The following is an 8,296-nucleotide window of genomic DNA, read 5'->3' as shown; positions in this document are numbered from 1 at the left end:
CTGGTGGACCCACAGCTTCGGGCAGTGTCAGGAGGAAGGGGCTGACAAAGTGGCTGTCTGGGAGCACTCAGGGAGGGAACAGAATCTGGGCCTCCCTCTCCCAGGCTTCAGTAAGTGATACAATGTAGCCTCGAGTCATTCCAGAGAGTAGAAGCTGCTACAACGTTTCAGCTTTAGGAGTGGGGTGAAAGTCACCAACCCTCCCCAGACCCCTCCACCCCCCTCTTCAAAAAGTGCCCATTCTATCTATGGCAATCGTGATCCTCCATGACCCAACTGAGTGGCCTTTGCACATTGGTAGTTGCTTGGGTGGCTTCGAACTGTTGGGGACCCTGATCTGGAGGAAGAGGTGGCAGGACCCAGAGGTCATTGCTCTACCTCGGTTGGTGCTTGGAGGAGCAGGGAGACCTTCAGTCTGCGCATGTTTCTCTTGCCTCTTTGTGTTCCAGTGAAAACGCAAGGGGAAAACTGCCTTCAGACAAACCCAGGGTCTTGGAAGTAACACCCCCTGGAGAGTGCCATTCCAGAGAGATAACACAAGCCAGGGTCAGGCAACAAGCTTTGTCACACGGGGTGTAAAGTATTAGATCCAGCCCCAAATCAAACCAATTTATAAATTTTAAAAAGAAAGAAATAGATCAGTAGAAACTGAATACCACTGAACTCAGCGCTCATGGATGACAAAGAAGATATTGTGGCCCCTAGGAAAGCCACACTAAACACTAAAGATACTGCTGGCCAGTGCTGGCAGAGAAGGATGGGTGACTGCAAGGATACCCAGGAAGATGAGGGGCAAATTCTACCACCCTGGACAGTCTGCCAGAAAACTGGGGGGTGGGGGGTGGGGGTCAGGAAACCTGAATTCAAAGGAGGGTGCTGAGCCTTGAGAACAATGCTAAGTGAGGTTACACACACACACACACACACACACACACACACACACACACACGCCCTACAGCTTCAGGAGTCAGTTCTCTCCTATCATGGGCATCTTGAGGATCAAACTCAGGTCATCAAACTTGGCGCTTTTGCCTCCTGAACTGTTCTGCTGGTCCAGTAACTTTTTTTTTTCCCCAAACCACTTCCCTATACCGTCCTCTTCCCAGAGCTGTCACTTCTGACATCCTCATCAGCCCTTGTCACTCAGCTCTATGTAGGCCAGCCACTGTGGCTTCTGCAGAGAGCAGGGCCATACTCTTCCCCTGCAGAAATCTGCCTGTCAAAAGGTGACAGGGCTGTGGAAGCTGGGCCAAGGACCCTTGTGGCTGGCTTGGCAGAGTTTTCAAGACAAGACAGAAAGCCACACACTTCTACGAGTGACTCTAAAATAGCAATGGGTTTAGTTCTAAAGTGGAAAGCGTTTTGTGGCCTGATAATGTCCTGACACAGACTGGGGCATCCGGAGGTCAGTCTGTGACCGCTAGATTAGCGCCACAGAGTTAAACTAGACTTAAAAGGTCACTTTTCGCTGGGCAGCAGTGGCACGTGCCTTTAATCCCCAGCACTGGGGAGGCAGAGCCGGGTGGATCTCTGTGAGTTCGAGGCCAGCCTGGTCTACAGAGCAAGATCCAGGAGAGGCACCAAAACTACACAGAGAAACCCTGTCTAGAAAACCAAAACCAAAACCAAAAAGGTCACTTTTCAGTGGCAGAGGCAGATGAGCACACGAGAGCATTGTGTGAAAATGCTCAGACAGATAACAGAGAAACCAGAGAGAGATGCTGCTGGAGGCTTGTGGAAGGTGTGTGTTGTGCAGACACACTGGGTGAGAGTGGATTGAACAGCATGTACTGGGCTCCTCCCGCCCCTGGGAGCCAGCAGGGAAAACCTCTTATGGCAGCCTCCAAATCCAGGGTACCCAGCTCATCCTGGAGATCCAGGTCCCACAGGGGAGCTGCAGCCTGGCGCCACTGGGGGAGGGCCAGGGATTAGGAAAGTGCCAGGGTCAGAGGGACGTACAGAAGAGCCCCATCTTGCGGCCCACTTCTGTTTCGGCTGCTGATTGAATGGACGATGACTCACGCTCCTGGTGGTTCACGCAGTTAAGGCTCACCATGATCAATACTTTCACCATGGAAGGAAAAGCTTCGTTTCCCATAAAGAACCCCTGCATAAACTACCATTCTGCACTCTGCCCTGCATCTGAGGTGGGAGCTTCTGTCTGGCCTCGCCTGTTCTAGATTTTTCAGCAAGTAGAATCACACGCTCCCTCTCCTCCATGCTGGGAACAGAATGAACCTCGCACATACTAGACAAATGTGTCACCACAGAGTGACACTTGCAGTCCCACTAAGTGGCCTTTCTGTCTGACTTCTTCCATTGAGTATCTGAGGACACTCTTGCTGCCACAGAACACTGAGACTGAGTGATTTCAGTCCTTCACTCAAAGTCTCCCATTGTAACCCGGACTGACCTGAAACTCACTATGCACCCAATCCAGCCTCAAACTTGCAGCAAACCTCCTGCTTCAGTCTCCTGAATGCCGGCATGTGCCACCGTGCCTGGCCGAGACCTAATGATTGGTGAACAATAGGGATTCATCATTCTGGGGGGTGGGGCCCACAGAAATTTCCTAGTGAAATCTGAGCTTGCTTTACCCAGCAGGGCTGCATAAGGGGATAGCTTGACCATGTGCATGGTTACCAGGTGTTTGGAAGGGTCTGCACTTGGCTGTGTGAGGGGGAGGTCTTTGGCTCCACCCCTTGGCATTTCTTTAAAAGCCCTTTAGCAGAGAAAGAGGGGCTGGTGGGTTTTGACCCTGGCCCTCCTGAGACTTCTCTCTCTCCCTCTTCCCCTCCCCTCTCCCTCCTCCTCTCCCTCTCCTATATATTCATTTCTCCCTGTTCAAGAGTACCCTGGGGGGGGAAAAGTGGGGGCAGGCCCCACACATCATTCTCATAATCTGGAGTCTAGTCAGTCTGAAACCAAAGTGTTGGCAGGTTCAGCATCCAGTGAAGGACTTTCCCTCAGATGGGCAGAAAGGACAGAAGAGTCAAAGGGGTGAACTCTTTGTCCTCATGTGGTTAAGGAAAAGGGGAGCAGAGAGCCCTAAACCAGCTCCCTCCAGCTCTCAGGGCCACTTATCCACTCACAGGGGACATCCACTTACAAGTGTCACAATTTCTTCCTTGACTGCCCTGTCTCCATGCCACCACACAGGGGACTTGGTTTCATCATCGAGTGTAATGTTTTCAAGGTCCATCCACACTGCCTGTCTCCACTTGGCTCTTCCTTTGGCTGAATGGTATTCTGTCATGGTTGTGTGGCATTTACTCATTCATCAACTGATGGGTGTTCTGGTTGTTTGCACTCTTTGGCTGTAGGGAAAAGGCTGCTCTGGACATTCAAGAGTAAGTTTTAGTGGGAGGGGGTCTCAGTCTCATGGGTAGATACACCCTAGGAGTGGGATTGTTTTGTCTTCCAGCCCTCTCCGTGTTTGATGTTTGAGGAAGCGTCGTACAGTTTCCCCATGCAGCCTCACTGCCTGGCAGCCCCAGAAGGGTACAAGGCTTCCAGCCTTGGCATGTCTGCACTGTTGTTTATAGTTCCCTGTTAGCTGTATCCATCTGTAAGAGGAGGAAGAGGAGGAAGAAAAGAAGGAGGAAGAGGAGAAGAAGAAGGAGAAGAGGGAGGAGAAGAGGGAGGAAAAGGAGGAGAAGGAGAAGGGGAAGAGGAAGAGGAGGAGGAGGAGGAGGAGGAGGAGGAGGGAGGAGGAGGAGGAGGAGAAGAAGAAGAAGAAGAAGAAGAAGAAGAAGAAGAAGAAGAAGAAGAAGAAGAAGAAGAAGAAGAAATGCCTCCCACTGAACCTTCTGCAAGGCTAGCTAATTAACTGATTAGAACTCCGGTGACTGTGGACAGGTTGGAATGTTACAGGTCCCGGGCCTAATAGCAATTATCTTGAGCTATTTCTGGTCCCCTAAATAGCCATTCCTTGCCCACATCTGCATCTGGATCGGACCTAATGTTCTAAGACTAACAGATAAAAACCTTTTGGAACGTGTTGACTTGGCAAACCACTAGCTTCCACCAACCCCAAAGCAAAGACTGTCATAGACCGCATCCAAGGCCCACGGCTGGGATCTCTCTGCTTTACTACAGCTGTCTTGGTGATGTCTCCCCCAAAGTATTTGAAAAGCACCGTGATTTATGACTTTCTTCATTCTTCATGAAACTACTTTGGGTTGGAACATGGAGTTTGGGGTATCCTAAATCTGTATTCCTGGGCCATGGTAACTCAAATTTAGCATCTATCTCCTATCCCCTTTAAGGTGAGAGCTGCTTTTGCATTGGCATATCCTAAGTGGTGTAAATTGCCTCTCTGTGGGTTTCGCCTGGCTTATCTATAAGAAAACGGATCTCAACTGTATTACTTACACATCTTGCCTCTCACTTGAGCAGCTGTTTATCTATTCTCTTCCCCAACTCCAGCAGCTGCCTCTGTCTTCCTGGAGTTTGATTCTCAGCACTAAGAAAAAAACGAAACAAACAAACAAACAAACAAACAAAAAAAACAAAACAAAAAAACGAAAGCACAGGTCATTTCTGCTTCATCTATAGCTTGGGTATTCTAGACCAGTCAGGGCAGTGGTAGTCAACATAGATAGATTTGGATCCAGGGTGGTCCCAAGACAGACCTGATGTGTGCAGTGAGTGATTGACAAGGTGTGGGCGATAAGGGTCTGAGCCCTACCCCTGTCTGTTTTCAGGTCTGGGTGGGCTGTTGTCTGTCATTGTGTGAGACAGGACATGTTCCAAGGAGCCCATGGAGTTGTGTATCTGGACCAGAGGTCACACTTGAGACTGCTCGGTGGACATGTGACTGTGGATCTGCCCAGGGAGCCCCCTGCTTCTGTTTACTGGGACAGTCCTGATGTGTACCTACTGTGCCAACTTCATTACAACCGCTGCTCCAGCCTCTCTCTCAGAAGCAGCTCTGGGGGTGACTAGGTGCTTTGCCCCCCACTACATGTCAGGGCAGCTGGTGGAAGAGGGGATCCTGGAGGGATACCATGGCCCCAGCAAGGCAGCAAGGAGCATAGTGGGGGCACGGGAGCCTCAGGAATCTGGACAGGGAGGGGTGGCCTTGGGGACCCAGCTCTGTGTGTGTTAGTAATGAGAATCTGCCCTCATCCCCGGAAGCCTCAGCTCTTCTGCATGTAAAATGAGAGCCAGCTCACAGAGCCAAGTGGGCAAAGATTAGAATTCAAACCCAGGCTGCCTGGTGGTAGCCGTGTGCCATCACCAGGGTCTCACAGGCAGAGGCTACTTATGGCAGGGCTGTCCGCAGTGGCTCCGAGTATGATAAACATAAAACACCTCTAGACATTGCCAAATGCACCCCGAAGAATCACTACCCTTGATGCCTCGATTCCATGCTCTGTAAACATAGTCACTAACCCCCACCCCCTTGTGGGATGCCATGTTGTTGCCCACTGTGGCCAATATAACACATTTGATTCAATGGAGAGCTCACTAGATGAACCCATAAAGTGAGAGCACAGGGTTTGGGGCACAGTGGAGACATTGGGGGGTGATGCAATCATGATTTCCTGAGCCTGGTTGTTGGGGATAGTAGAAAGGCCTCAGGAGTGACTGCCGGATTTAGACGGCAGCTTTGGACACTTAAACATCCCTGTCCCACCTGGGGGGGGGGGCGGGGCTTGCTGATGCTGACCGAAGAGCACCCAAAGGACCAAGAGGCTGGTCTTTTGGGGGGCATGAAGAGTGAGCTCCTAAGACACAAGGAGTTCTGTTTGGGGAGAGCCACAAGAGGACAGTTTGGACTGGCTAGGGTGGCCTCTCCTTTTATCTTGCTGGGACATCCCTGGCTTCATCACTTCAAATCCTACACCCGATATTCAGGAAAATGCGGTTGCTCCTGCCATTCTGATTCCAGGTTCAGAGATGAAGCCTGCCTGCTGGCCCAGCTACCCCTAGTCTCCTCCTCAGGCTCCTCTCAGGCACGCCAGGCTAGTGACCTCATTTATGTATTGAGCAGAAATAGAAGAGCAGCCCTAATTAGCTCATCAGCAGGGCTTGCAAATGGGCCACTGCCGCTGACATTCCAGGATGTGGAAAATTCCATTCTCTCTTCCTTCAGCGGTGGGCAGGAGTGTGAGGTCCCTTCCCCTGGGGACACATCAAACTGTGTCACTTGCTCATGAGAGGTTTAGGTTAGGGAGGCACAGCCCACCTGCGCCCCCTCCCCGCCCCCACCCCCCGCCCGGCACAGATACTGATTCTGTGGGTTTAGAGTTGGATCAGGGGAGAATCTGCATGTTTCATACAACCCTCAGTGACATGGTCATCCGCAGCTGGGATGAGGCAGTACAACATAGTACTGCTGGCCTCTGTCCCACCCAAGGGCAGAGGCGCAATGTACTTGTTTACAGCCCTCATCTCAAAAGACAACTGAGGGGTCAATGTCTGAGTGGGACTTGTCCCAGAGTAGGGCACAGAGCTACCATGGCAGCCAGCCTCTCCTCACAGCAGTGGCCTCTGTCACAGGTGGGAAGGTGGTACAAGAGATCTCTGACTGGAAGCCAAGGGACTTCTGTGGTCTAGCCGACGATGCTGGCCCTTCTCTTTGCTTGTTCAGCTCTTTCCACTGAAAGGAGACAAGAGGATAGAGGAATCCAGGAGGTCTCTCTGGGCCCTGACTGTGGGGTCGGGGCTGTGTTCTCACGTTCAGACTGAAGCTTGGCGCTCAGTGAACAGAGCCCAGGCTGCTGGGCTCCCTGTAACAAACTGTTCCTGGGGAGTCAGAACGTCGTAGATCAGTCTATGCGGGGGATGCCCTTCTGATAGGCTACCAGTCATAGCCCCAGAAACCGTCCCAGGAACCAGGGCTGAGAGGGGAGCCTTAGAAAGCCCCACACACACACCAATCTGTCTGTACCTTCTCATCCTTCCCACTCCTGTGGCCACCACCCTCTCTGTCCTCTTTTGACCCTTGATCCTCTTCTCTTGATCCTCTCTCTTTTGTCCTGCCCTCTTAGAGGGAGGAGGGTGTTCACTCTGGCCAGAGTAGAGAGGCAGGGATAGGGTGTGGCTCAGCATTAAAGCAATCACAAGGCCCCCGGCTTCATCTCCACCACTGTGAAAAATAAATGAACAAATTAATAATTAACGAACTGCCTAAAATACAAACAGAGAGTAGCTGGGAAGATGGCTCAGTGGTTAGAGTGCTAGCCACAAAAGCGTGAGGATCCAGGTTCAATCCCCAGGACCAGTGGAAAAGGGGTTGGGTGAGGTGGTATGTGCTTGTAATTCCAGAGCTGGGGGGTGGTGGAGACAGGGGGATCCCTGGTGTTTGCTCATCAGCCAGATTCAGGCTCTAGGTTCAGTGAAAGCCCCTGTCTGGAAAAGCAAGGTCAAAGGAGACTTTTGTCCTCTACATGCACCCTCTACCACATGTGCACACACACACATACACACACACACACACACACACACACACACACACACAGAGAGAGAGAGAGAGAGAGAGAGAGAGAGAGAGAGAGAGAGAGAGAGAGAGAAGAGGGGCTCCAGACATAACCTCAGCTAGGAATGCAGGGCTTGAATGAATCACTGGTCTCTAGGCCTTAGCTTGTCCACTTGCAAGGGGACAGTTCAGGATCGAGCAACGGAAGTCCCCACCCTCTGGGACTCTAAGGCATCTGGTCACAGCCTTGGCCCCCAGTCACTTGGCTAAGGCTGTTTGTTGTGTACATTTTGTGACAATCCTAGGAGCAACATGTGTGGGGAGAGGCAAGGCTCAGATACACAGAGCTTGCTTTGTCTCCTGCCTAAATGTGTACAGAAAGAAATCCACCCTCTTCCTCTCTAGAAAAGGAAATGGCCTAAAGCAAGCGTGACACTGTGGCTGTGGCCATGGGGAGATCTTAGAAAGACACCCCTTTGCCAGGCTAATACCATCCCATGGGGCCAACAGTCTCTGCATCAGGACAGCCAGGGCAGGAGCCCTGGGTGACCACTCAGCTTTGCATCTTGCAGTAAGGAATAGCACTCAGCCTGGCCTGGTGCCACCTGGTCACTCATGGACTGGAGGAGGGACTGTGGGGGTACTGGAGCTCCTGTTCCCAGCAAATCTCAGAATCACTCTTGGGGAGAGAATTGCTGGCTGAGTTGCCTTTGTGCTAACTAAATCCCAGCCCCTGGAGTCGGCGGCGTTGGCGGGAGAGGCAATTCCCTGGCTCTTGCTTCTTTGATCTTTACCTATGAGGTATGTGAGGTGGAGCTGGTTCCTTCTTTTACAGATGGGCGTGGTGAGGCTCAGAGAGAGGCTGGCTAG

This window comes from Peromyscus leucopus, chromosome 20 (assembly GCF_004664715.2).
Source record: "Peromyscus leucopus breed LL Stock chromosome 20, UCI_PerLeu_2.1, whole genome shotgun sequence".
In the NCBI taxonomy this organism is placed as follows: domain Eukaryota; kingdom Metazoa; phylum Chordata; class Mammalia; order Rodentia; family Cricetidae; genus Peromyscus; species Peromyscus leucopus.
Note: the sequence above shows the minus strand (reverse complement) of the source record.